The sequence below is a fragment of the Anabrus simplex genome, chromosome 7 (genome assembly GCF_040414725.1).
Source record: "Anabrus simplex isolate iqAnaSimp1 chromosome 7, ASM4041472v1, whole genome shotgun sequence".
In the NCBI taxonomy this organism is placed as follows: domain Eukaryota; kingdom Metazoa; phylum Arthropoda; class Insecta; order Orthoptera; family Tettigoniidae; genus Anabrus; species Anabrus simplex.
In genome coordinates, this window is record NC_090271.1 from 2,857,723 (window position 1) to 2,871,333 (window position 13,611).

The 13,611-nt window shown below is 44.3% G+C and overlaps 1 protein-coding gene across 5 annotated transcripts in view; it reads left to right on the top strand.

Moving 5' to 3' along the window:
• The window catches only part of LOC136877191 (rho guanine nucleotide exchange factor 7), a 502,530-nt gene that overhangs the window by 443,431 nt on the left and 45,488 nt on the right, over positions 1-13,611 (top strand). The gene's annotated exons all lie outside the window — the stretch shown is intronic.

A 13,611-nucleotide genomic window follows, 5' to 3' on the forward strand; every position in this document is an offset into this window, starting at 1 on the left:
CTATACAGTCTTCTCTAATGAGCTCCGTGCACTAAAGCAAGCCATGTTATACATTTTTTAAACCAACACCTGCAGAAATTCCTTTGTGATTTTTCTGATTCAAAAAGTGCATTACAAGCAATAAAATCCATCATCAAAACACATCCTTGTATAAGAAATACAACTGTTGTACAACAAAATGATGAACGAAGGCAACCCTTGTGTTGGATACCCTCATGACAATGAATCCACTGATCAGGCACTACGTACCTCGCATTAGGCGATAGCTACCTCCCACACTGACATTATTACTTTAAATTATATTAACAGTGGAACTTCAAACAGTAAACTCCATGAAATAACAAAAACATTATCTTCACAACCTCCAGAGGCAAGATCAAGTCCTAATATCTGCAATAGTGAATGCCGCCAGAAGATTAAGGAGGCTCTCTCAACTCCTTCACCGTGCAATCAAATCGGTAAGTTTTTCAAAGACACTGAACTGTATTAAAAAATGTAACTGTTCAATTTAAAATCCTTTTGTTCTTCACTCTGTAGCCAAGTGTTACAGTAATTTAATGTAAAATCTAGAATTAAAGTCGCAATAAAGGTTAAAGTGACTATAAACCAATAAATTAAAAAAAAGAATGTGCAGTACTGTGTTCAACAGAATTAGATTAAACACAAAGGAACAGGTAGGGTACCAATATATTTTGTTAGAGTAAGGGCGCCCAGCTATAGAAATGAACCGTTCCCATCTAAATAAAAATATGCCAGGCCAAGTCGGTGAGCTTCGTGGTACGTTCGTTAAAAATATGGGCGTTAAGACTAAAACTAACTTCCTAAGAAGTAAATACCAATGGTACATGAATGGGAAACAGTATAATTTTTTGTGAATAAGAAGCAAATTTGGGGGTAAAATTGATTTATTGAACTAAACACATGATAAATTATTCACACTCAACTCGGGAATGAAATTAGAAAAAATTAAACTTGACTCAAACGGTCGATAAAAGTGCAACCATGTGCCGAGCACATCTGAATTTAAATTACAATGCAACACAAAGAAAACAATAATTGGTCCTAATGCCGTTCAAATGAACACAAATTTTAAAAAACATGATAAATCTTGGTAATTATCTACATCTTGTATTGAATCGATGCCGATAAGTAAGTATGCCGCTGTCCCCAAAGGAGTTTGCAATCTCGGAATCGTCCGATAAGATGTTCCTCGACAAAAGAAAATCAAGCTAGTTTCGATCCATTATTTACATATATAATCAAAGTCATAAAACACAACAAGGCAAATCCAGGCTTCACACATCCTACAAACTACACCGCTCTGTCACAATTGGATCAGCACTGAAGCTGACTTCCCTTAAAAATTAGCTCCGGGCTAAGTTAAAATGCAAATAATTAAAACAACGGCGACAGGGACAACGAAAAACAAGCACTGTCACACATGACAAAAATAAACATACAATAAAAAAATCCTGAAGGCCAAAAAAATTCACCCGTCATCTGAAATAAAATATACATGTGAAATGTCTATATATATATCAGTCCCTCAATCCTGAGGATCATGATCTCTGAAGATATTTCTTTGTACCCGTTTCCATCCTCCATGGTCTGCTATACGGGTAGATTGTATGAACGATGTCTTTGTTGCATGTTTTATGCCATCTGTCCAGCGTATAGGTGCTCGCCCATGCTCCTTCTTTCCAGGCACATTTCCCAAGATTGTGCTTTTCAAGGCTCCATTCTCCACAACACATAATATGACCAAAGAATTGGAAAATCTTCTGTTGACATTTTGCCGATAACCTTGTACTGATGTTCAGCTCCTTGAGGATGGATTCGTTGGTTTGAAATGCTGTCCAAGGAATGCGAAGCATTCTTCTCCAGCACCACATCTCAAATGAGTTGATCTTATTCAAATCTGAAGCTCGTAAAGTCCACGTTTCAGCACTATAGAGGAAGATAGAGAATAGCAGTGTCTGTACTAGTGTCATCTAGAGAAATGGAGTGATCCTTCCAAATATGAGATAACTGAGATAGGATGTTCTTGGCCATGGCAATCCTCCTTCTGATCTCTATTTCACAGCTGTTGTTGCTCTTTATTATGGCACCCAGGTACAGAATTTCTGAACCATTTCCATTTCGCTGAAGGCACTGAGTTCGTTCAGCTTATCAGGCCTATCAACTACCATAATTTTTGTCTTTTGCATGTTGATCTGCAAACCCTAACTGATGCTCTCAGTTCTGACATGGTCTAAAATCTCTGTCATTTCTGCCTCGTTAATGAGGTCCCAATAATGCATGACCCAGTCAAGACCTGGGCTAAGTAGGTTGTCAGCTGTAAACGTCACAAGAATTTCTACCTAGCAGAGAGATACATAGAGCGAGCAGGGATGGGAAGCCATTCTTACAAGGGATCCTTCGAAGGCATTCACCCTCACAACAGCAGATGCCTGTATGCAAATTAACAAGGGAAACTCCAAATGCCATCCTCTTTTCTTCTATAGGTACCGCGCTACACAACATAAATCTTTCTTCCGTTCACATTAATGCTCTTTCTTAATAGAATAACCAGGCCTCCATATCTCAACTTAATAACCGCGCAATTCTCTATCAAAGAAGACGTCACTCGGGTCTTCTTTACTCGCAGTGTGGGAGTTCGAATCTCAACTGTATCAATGAATATCCAGGCGTATTCAAGCCCTTTTCCTAATAAACAACTATCACTCATATCTTTCCCTTCACTGAAATTTTCACAGGCCTCTATTCCTGTTTCAATACTCTCATTATATTAGAGGCGATATCTGCCTTTCTTTTCCTTTTTATAGCACTCCTACCCTAATAGTTTGTCTTCTCTGTTCGAGAACGCCTTGCACTCCTTCGGTGGCCAAAAATATATCTGAAAACACGCTGCTTTAATATTCTTATCCCTCACAACATTAAGGGCGTATAGCCTCGGTAATGAAGAAGCTACCTCCTGACCGTACATCATAAACACACACAACTGAATAATCTGAAATAAAAACAAATGAAACACACTCTTATCTACACCTCATCATGTCCCTCTTTCCCATCACTAATATACACACAAAAATAAGGGCACTAGCATGCAACAGCCCTGGATTTCCAACTACGTTACATAAAATAAATCATAGCTGAGCTCTAGTGAGCTGACATTTAATATGAAATTTACATAGGATGAAACTAAGCTGACTTCTTCTAAGAACATCCTTATATAATTGGCATATCACTGATCTTTGTCGATCTCTGCTCCCACACCAGTCACATGACTGCTGTGTCTGTAGATTTACTCTGCCATCATAACACACTGAATGTTGTCACAATTAACAGCGGGTGATGGACATAGTCCTTGGAAGGTAACACTCCTAAAATGATAATATAGTTAGGAACTCTTCACTGCTCTGAGTACACGGGTACTTTACATATGCAAATATCTTGCTATTATAATGATTAAGCCAATGAGAAATTGAGCTATATTCAAAAGTTAATGTTTGACGGAATGAAAGCCGTACTAGTTCACGTATAAGAGCAATAAACGTATCGAGCACACGCTACTCTGCGATCACGATACGCTGCCTGATAAATGTTTGTACATATATTAAATGTTAGATCAGTTTGCGAGAGTTATGCTGTTATATGCATTTACTGTCTTATACTGTGTCCCTTATTTTGAATATATACTGTGCCTCCCGCACTTGGCAATACTGTACTTTGTCACAGGCGCAGTGGTAACTGCCACAATAATGGACTGTTCACTCCTGAATTTATCTGACTTAATTCGCACCAGGATGGTGCATATTAACACAGTTCTCACTGTTCATTACACTCTGTTCAAGTGTAATTAAGCACAGCAGTCACGACCGACGAACACTGCCGCACGACTGAGAAACGAATGAGATAGTTTCCCCTGATGCTTGTAGCTTTATGGTTTCACTTGCCTTATTCAAAAGACACTATAGCTTGATGGCTCAACCGCTGTGTGAAGACAAAGCGTGTGACCGTTGGAAAATAGTAATCAGTACATCGGTTGAAAGTAGCCGAAATATGAACATACATGTGTCACTGGGCAAGTTGGCCATGCGGTTAAGGGCACGCAGCTGTGAGCTTGCATCTGGGAGATAGGGAGTTCAAATACCCCTGTCGGCAGCCCTGAAGATGCTTTTCCGTGGTTTGCCATTTTCACACCAGGCAAATGCTGGGGCTGTACCTTAATTAAGGCCACGGCCACTTTCTTCCCATTTCTAAGCCTCTCCTGTCCCATCGTCGCCACAAGACCTATCTGTGTCGGTGTGACGTAAAGCAAAAAAGAAAAGCATATATTCTGTAAATTCAACCACAACTCAGTGGACATGTCAAACCGTGGAGCATAGGTTTAATAACAGGTTTATCCCGTAAGATGATAGTAGGTCAGCACTGCGATGTACAAACTTGGTAGTACAGAAAAATTTGTTCTGGGGTTCACCGTCGCCGTAAACCACGCCTTCTGACTCGCGATTGGTCTACTTTAAACACCCCGCACATCAGGCGATACTGCGGCACACCCTGCAGACTCGTTCAAACTTTCAAAATATTCATAATTTCAAGGCTTGCTACTGACCATTCTCTATCCCCATGCGGTCCAGAATGAATCTGTTGGCTAACCGCCTCTCACACAAAGCTTTCCAATATAACAAACCCACAGTGTTGCTTAATATTTAAATAAATATGTCTCAGTACGTTCTACAACCTTGAACACATGAGTGTTGCCTCTCTCTGACCCAAAACCTCCTTTCAAAGTAACTCTGCTATGAGGTGTTCTGATGTGCTATATGTGATTTCATGTCACACAACTTAGCATAATGTGTAATGTTTGATGCACTTCTTGATTGCTTTGATTGTGAGTTGTAAATTGAGTACAGTGATGCAAGTGGTGGGTCTGGTAAAACATGCAACTTTCAGTTGCTCCTCATTTGTCTGTCTCCTTGATTAGTGGAAAATAGTCATCAAAATGGTTCCTTGAATAAAGAAACTTCAGTGTTTCATGGTTTTTAAAAAATTTGACGTTGTTAGTCGTTTAAGTCAATTCTGACTGTCCGTGACCTCATTTCCTGTACTATTTCCCGAGGACTTTCCAAATTGAGATCCATGACTTCTTTGTCGCCATCAGTCTTCTGCGGCATTAAGGTGAATTGTGTCTTCTCATAATAGGACGAAAGTACTTCACTTCTTGTCCATCCAATGAGCAGCCTCAGAACTCTTCTCCAGTACCATAGTCTCACTACTGAGATCACACTGTCAAGGTTGGCCATTGCCTCTCTCCCAAGGAGCAGCCTCAGAACTCTTCTCCAGTACCATAGTCTCACTACTGAGATCACACTGTCGAGGTTGGCCATTGCCTCTCTCCCAAGGAGCAGCCTCAGAACTCTTCTCCAGTACCATAGTCTCACTACTGAGATCACACTGTCGAGGTTGGCCATTGCCTCTCTCCCAAGGAGCAGCCTCAGAACTCTTCTCCAGTACCATAGTCTCACTACTGAGATCACACTGTCGAGGTTGGCCATTGCCTTTCTCCCAAGGAGCAGCCTCAGAACTCTTCTCCAGTACCATAGTCTCACTACTGAGATCTTGAAAACACTGTCGAGGTTGGCCATTGCCTTTCTCCCAAGGAGCAGCCTCAGAACTCTTCTCCAGTACCATAGTCTCACTACTGAGATCACACTGTCGAGGTTGGCCATTGCCTCTCTCCCAAGGAGCAGCCTCAGAACTCTTCTCCAGTACCATAGTCTCACTACTGAGATCACACTGTCGAGGTTGGCCATTGCCTTTCTCCCAAGGAGCAGCCTCAGAACTCTTCTCCAGTACCATAGTCTCACTACTGAGATCACACTGTCGAGGTTGGCCATTGCCTTTCTCCCAAGGAGCAGCCTCAGAACTCTTCTCCAGTACCATAGTCTCACTACTGAGATCTTGTAAACACTGTCGAGGTTGGCCATTGCCTTTCTCCCAAGGAGCAGCCTCAGAACTCTTCTCCAGTACCATAGTCTCACTACTGAGATCACACTGTCGAGGTTGGCCATTGCCTCTCTCCCAAGGAGCAGCCTCAGAACTCTTCTCCAGTACCATAGTCTCACTACTGAGATCACACTGTCGAGGTTGGCCATTGCCTCTCTCCCAAGGAGCAGCCTCAGAACTCTTCTCCAGTACCATAGTCTCACTACTGAGATCTTGTAAACACTGTCGAGGTTGGCCATTGCCTTTCTCCCAAGGAGCAGCCTCAGAACTCTTCTCCAGTACCATAGTCTCACTACTGAGATCACACTGTCGAGGTTGGCCATTGCCTTTCTCCCAAGGAGCAGCCTCAGAACTCTTCTCCAGTACTATAGTCTCACTACTGAGATCACACTGTCGAGGTTGGCCATTGCCTTTCTCCCAAGGAGCAGCCTCAGAACTCTTCTCCAGTACCATAGTCTCACTACTGAGATCACACTGTCGAGGTTGGCCATTGCCTTTCTCCCAAGGAGCAGCCTCAGAACTCTTCTCCAGTACCATAGTCTCACTACTGAGATCTTGTAAACACTGTCGAGGTTGGCCATTGCCTCTCTCCCAAGGAGCAGCCTCAGAACTCTTCTCCAGTACCATAGTCTCACTACTGAGATCACACTGTCGAGGTTGGCCATTGCCTTTCTCCCAAGGAGCAGCCTCAGAACTCTTCTCCAGTACTATAGTCTCACTACTGAGATCACACTGTCGAGGTTGGCCATTGCCTTTCTCCCAAGGAGCAGCCTCAGAACTCTTCTCCAGTACCATAGTCTCACTACTGAGATAACACTGTCAAGGTTGGCCATTGCCTTTCTCCCAAGGAGCAGCCTCAGAACTCTTCTCCAGTACTATAGTCTCACTACTGAGATCACACTGTCGAGGTTGGCCATTGCCTTTCTCCCAAGGAGCAGCCTCAGAACTCTTCTCCAGTACCATAGTCTCACTACTGAGATCACACTGTCGAGGTTGGCCATTGCCTTTCTCCCAAGGAGCAGCCTCAGAACTCTTCTCCAGTACCATAGTCTCACTACTGAGATCACACTGTCGAGGTTGGCCATTGCCTTTCTCCCAAGGAGCAGCCTCAGAACTCTTCTCCAGTACCATAGTCTCACTACTGAGATCACACTGTCGAGGTTGGCCATTGCCTTTCTCCCAAGGAGCAGCCTCAGAACTCTTCTCCAGTACCATAGTCTCACTACTGAGATCACACTGTCGAGGTTGGCCATTGCCTCTCTCCCAAGGAGCAGCCTCAGAACTCTTCTCCAGTACCATAGTCTCACTACTGAGATCACACTGTCGAGGTTGGCCATTCCCTCTCTCCCAAGGAGCAGCCTCAGAACTCTTCTCCAGTACCATAGTCTCACTACTGAGATCTTGAAAACACTGTCGAGGTTGGCCATTGCCTTTCTCCCAAGGAGCAGCCTCAGAACTCTTCTCCAGTACCATAGTCTCACTACTGAGATCACACTGTCGAGGTTGGCCATTGCCTCTCTCCCAAGGAGCAGCCTCAGAACTCTTCTCCAGTACCATAGTCTCACTACTGAGATCACACTGTCGAGGTTGGCCATTGCCTTTCTCCCAAGGAGCAGCCTCAGAACTCTTCTCCAGTACCATAGTCTCACTACTGAGATCACACTGTCGAGGTTGGCCATTGCCTTTCTCCCAAGGAGCAGCCTCAGAACTCTTCTCCAGTACCATAGTCTCACTACTGAGATCTTGTAAACACTGTCGAGGTTGGCCATTGCCTTTCTCCCAAGGAGCAGCCTCAGAACTCTTCTCCAGTACCATAGTCTCACTACTGAGATCACACTGTCGAGGTTGGCCATTGCCTCTCTCCCAAGGAGCAGCCTCAGAACTCTTCTCCAGTACCATAGTCTCACTACTGAGATCACACTGTCGAGGTTGGCCATTGCCTCTCTCCCAAGGAGCAGCCTCAGAACTCTTCTCCAGTACTATAGTCTCACTACTGAGATCACACTGTCGAGGTTGGCCATTGCCTTTCTCCCAAGGAGCAGCCTCAGAACTCTTCTCCAGTACCATAGTCTCACTACTGAGATCTTGAAAACACTGTCGAGGTTGGCCATTGCCTTTCTCCCAAGGAGCAGCCTCAGAACTCTTCTCCAGTACTATAGTCTCACTACTGAGATCTTGAAAACACTGTCGAGGTTGGCCATTGCCTTTCTCCCAAGGAGCAGCCTCAGAACTCTTCTCCAGTACCATAGTCTCACTACTGAGATCACACTGTCGAGGTTGGCCATTGCCTTTCTCCCAAGGAGCAGCCTCAGAACTCTTCTCCAGTACTATAGTCTCACTACTGAGATCACACTGTCGAGGTTGGCCATTGCCTTTCTCCCAAGGAGCAGCCTCAGAACTCTTCTCCAGTACCATAGTCTCACTACTGAGATCTTGAAAACACTGTCGAGGTTGGCCATTGCCTTTCTCCCAAGGAGCAGCCTCAGAACTCTTCTCCAGTACCATAGTCTCACTACTGAGATCACACTGTCGAGGTTGGCCATTGCCTTTCTCCCAAGGAGCAGCCTCAGAACTCTTCTCCAGTACTATAGTCTCACTACTGAGATCACACTGTCGAGGTTGGCCATTGCCTTTCTCCCAAGGAGCAGCCTCAGAACTCTTCTCCAGTACTATAGTCTCACTACTGAGATCACACTGTCGAGGTTGGCCATTGCCTTTCTCCCAAGGAGCAGCCTCAGAACTCTTCTCCAGTACCATAGTCTCACTACTGAGATCACACTGTCGAGGTTGGCCATTGCCTTTCTCCCAAGGAGCAGCCTCAGAACTCTTCTCCAGTACCATAGTCTCACTACTGAGATCACACTGTCGAGGTTGGCCATTGCCTTTCTCCCAAGGAGCAGCCTCAGAACTCTCCTCCAGTACCATAGTCTCACTACTGAGATCACACTGTCGAGGTTGGCCATTGCCTTTCTCCCAAGGAGCAGCCTCAGAACTCTTCTCCAGTACCATAGTCTCACTACTGAGATCTTGTAAACACTGTCGAGGTTGGCCATTGCCTTTCTCCCAAGGAGCAGCCTCAGAACTCTTCTCCAGTACTATAGTCTCACTACTGAGATCACACTGTCGAGGTTGGCCATTGCCTTTCTCCCAAGGAGCAGCCTCAGAACTCTTCTCCAGTACCATAGTCTCACTACTGAGATCACACTGTCGAGGTTGGCCATTGCCTTTCTCCCAAGGAGCAGCCTCAGAACTCTTCTCCAGTACTATAGTCTCACTACTGAGATCACACTGTCGAGGTTGGCCATTGCCTTTCTCCCAAGGAGCAGCCTCAGAACTCTTCTCCAGTACCATAGTCTCACTACTGAGATCACACTGTCGAGGTTGGCCATTGCCTTTCTCCCAAGGAGCAGCCTCAGAACTCTTCTCCAGTACCATAGTCTCACTACTGAGATCACACTGTCGAGGTTGGCCATTGCCTCTCTCCCAAGGAGCAGCCTCAGAACTCTTCTCCAGTACCATAGTCTCACTACTGAGATCACACTGTCGAGGTTGGCCATTGCCTCTCTCCCAAGGAGCAGCCTCAGAACTCTTCTCCAGTACCATAGTCTCACTACTGAGATCACACTGTCGAGGTTGGCCATTGCCTTTCTCCCAAGGAGCAGCCTCAGAACTCTTCTCCAGTACCATAGTCTCACTACTGAGATCACACTGTCGAGGTTGGCCATTGCCTCTCTCCCAAGGAGCAGCCTCAGAACTCTTCTCCAGTACCATAGTCTCACTACTGAGATCACACTGTCGAGGTTGGCCATTGCCTCTCTCCCAAGGAGCAGCCTCAGAACTCTTCTCCAGTACCATAGTCTCACTACTGAGATCACACTGTCGAGGTTGGCCATTGCCTTTCTCCCAAGGAGCAGCCTCAGAACTCTTCTCCAGTACCATAGTCTCACTACTGAGATCTTGAAAACACTGTCGAGGTTGGCCATTGCCTCTCTCCCAAGGAGCAGCCTCAGAACTCTTCTCCAGTACCATAGTCTCACTACTGAGATCACACTGTCGAGGTTGGCCATTGCCTTTCTCCCAAGGAGCAGCCTCAGAACTCTTCTCCAGTACCATAGTCTCACTACTGAGATCACACTGTCGAGGTTGGCCATTGCCTTTCTCCCAAGGAGCAGCCTCAGAACTCTTCTCCAGTACCATAGTCTCACTACTGAGATCACACTGTCAAGGTTGGCCATTGCCTTTCTCCCAAGGAGCAGCCTCAGAACTCTTCTCCAGTACTATAGTCTCACTACTGAGATCACACTGTCGAGGTTGGCCATTGCCTTTCTCCCAAGGAGCAGCCTCAGAACTCTTCTCCAGTACCATAGTCTCACTACTGAGATCTTGAAAACACTGTCGAGGTTGGCCATTGCCTCTCTCCCAAGGAGCAGCCTCAGAACTCTTCTCCAGTACCATAGTCTCACTACTGAGATCTTGAAAACACTGTCGAGGTTGGCCATTGCCTTTCTCCCAAGGAGCAGCCTCAGAACTCTTCTCCAGTACCATAGTCTCACTACTGAGATCACACTGTCGAGGTTGGCCATTGCCTCTCTCCCAAGGAGCAGCCTCAGAACTCTTCTCCAGTACCATAGTCTCACTACTGAGATCTTGTAAACACTGTCGAGGTTGGCCATTGCCTCTCTCCCAAGGAGCAGCCTCAGAACTCTTCTCCAGTACCATAGTCTCACTACTGAGATCTTGTAAACACTGTCGAGGTTGGCCATTGCCTTTCTCCCAAGGAGCAGCCTCAGAACTCTTCTCCAGTACCATAGTCTCACTACTGAGATCACACTGTCGAGGTTGGCCATTGCCTTTCTCCCAAGGAGCAGCCTCAGAACTCTTCTCCAGTACCATAGTCTCACTACTGAGATCACACTGTCGAGGTTGGCCATTGCCTTTCTCCCAAGGAGCAGCCTCAGAACTCTTCTCCAGTACCATAGTCTCACTACTGAGATCTTGTAAACACTGTCGAGGTTGGCCATTGCCTTTCTCCCAAGGAGCAGCCTCAGAACTCTTCTCCAGTACCATAGTCTCACTACTGAGATCACACTGTCGAGGTTGGCCATTGCCTCTCTCCCAAGGAGCAGCCTCAGAACTCTTCTCCAGTACCATAGTCTCACTACTGAGATCACACTGTCGAGGTTGGCCATTGCCTTTCTCCCAAGGAGCAGCCTCAGAACTCTTCTCCAGTACCATAGTCTCACTACTGAGATCTTGTAAACACTGTCGAGGTTGGCCATTGCCTTTCTCCCAAGGAGCAGCCTCAGAACTCTTCTCCAGTACCATAGTCTCACTACTGAGATCGCACTGTCGAGGTTGGCCATTGCCTCTCTCCCAAGGAGCAGCCTCAGAACTCTTCTCCAGTACCATTGTCTCACTACTGAGATCACACTGTCGAGGTTGGCCATTGCCTTTCTCCCAAGGAGCAGCCTCTATTGTTCCCCTCTATATGACAGGAAGTGATAGGTTTAGTTGACATTCAACATTAGTCGAGCTTTTGCACTTCCTTCTTTCATATTTGGTAGCAGATACTTCACCTCTTCCTCACTTTCTGCATATCTAAGTTAATTTATATTTCTCTCATTTTCTGTTTCATCTAACTTGGCATTTCTCATAAATTGCTCTGCATATAAGTTAACCCATTCGCAACCTTTGATGAGCTGTAGTCGCACGTGGCGTTTTGACGGGCTCAACTCGCGATACACACTAAGGAGCTGTGTGACACTAGGATCGTCGAACAACATGTTATTTTCATCGGTATTCATTAACAGGCATTGCGGTATTAATGACACTTGTAGACAGTTGATATAGATGTTGATTCCCATAGGGGATCACTTCTATATCATCTGATGGCCAGGCAGGCATCAATTTTTGGTAATGAGACAAAGTCTCCCGTAGTGCATTGGCACTGCTGGTCGCTCCAAGTAGCCTACACAGTGGCCTCCGTGGTCTTGGTGGGTGTGCTGAGTACCAACTGATCAGCCCAACTTAGCACAGAGCGACGAAACGCTGGCAACCAGGAATGAGTTGGCTGGAAAATCTATAATGTCCAATAACGGACCATTTATATTGGTACTTGTAGACAGTGTTTTGGCAGTAATGAAGTTCTGGAAAACGAACAAGAGTTCAACCGTGAAAGTGCGCAGAGCAATGAAGAAAGTGTTGTGCACAGGTCTTCCAAATACGCGTGGCTGGTGACACAAAAGATTAGAAATTGGAAAATATATTTTGTGGATACAGCTGCGTTTCAAAAATACTTAGAAAGAAATGTAGATTCTGTCCACCGCCTAAAGTTGGCTTTTAAAAAAAATATTTCATTTGAAACATTTGTACACAGCCAGCAGTGGGTAGTGGCATGAATGAGTGAATTATCTGCATTCGTTTTTATTTTATGCATGTTTTAGTGTGGCAGGTACGCTCAAACTGCTGGCAGACAAATTCCACAGACAACACTGTGGCCATTTATTGTGACTTGAATGAGTTAAATAAATATGGTGACAATATGCAGCCTTCTTGATTCGTAATATTAATTTCCGTGTTGATGTTAACTTATTTCAAAACTACCTTAAAAAGATGTTCCACCATATCAGCACTTATGTACTGAAAGAGTTTTATTACACTAGAGGACAAGTTTCAGTTCATCATGGAGTCATCTTCAGTTCAAATATTAAAATCAAGAATCATTATACAATTACATGCAGATAAAAGATTATAGTCAAGTATCACGTTACGTAATATCAAACTGCCGGGGTTCTGGAAAATTCTTCCTCAATGTCCTATTATTTACATTTATAAAAGTGTCTCTGATTTTAAAAAAAATCATATTGAAAGTAACTAATGAGATTTTGCTGCAGTATGACTGAAGTTCTTTCCTGTAGAACTCTAACCCTTGTGTGGACTGTGGATATGTTTCTATTAAACTAATGACAGATGGGCCTTGTTTACAAAGTTCTGTGTAATCTTAGCTACATATTGGTGTTTTTCTTGTTATACACAGAGAACCAGTAAGCTTGTGATGTTTGATGTCTATTATACAGCTTGAGGTGTTGAAAATATGTGAATGTCTGTAAGGAAAAATGAAATTGAGCATTTGTAAATGATCATGACACTTGTAGGAGCTATTTGACCTTGCGCGTGAAATGTTAGCTTTTCTGTTTGTTTGTTTGGGTGTGGAGCTTGTATCTGAAGTCTGCAAGTATGAACTTCATCTGGTGGTTCAAGACTTTTTCATATTCCTGGACCAACAAACCAATTCTAATCATAATTTAAATGAACCACTAGATAAAGTTAATATCTTTGTCATGAAAACATATCAAAAGAATTAAAGAATATTGATCTTCATCATAATTATGTACTTTCCAACTTGCAAACACTCCAACCCTCCCTTCCAAGTCCAAACAAAGCTCCTCTTACCCCTACACCCCTTCCAGACTCTTTTCACATTCAGGAGTTTATCGAAATAATCTTTCCACCTATTCTTTATCTCCTCTGGATCTGTTATTACATTTCCACTCTCTTCCTTCATTTGTTTGTGTAGATGTTTTCTTTTAATTATCAATCTAT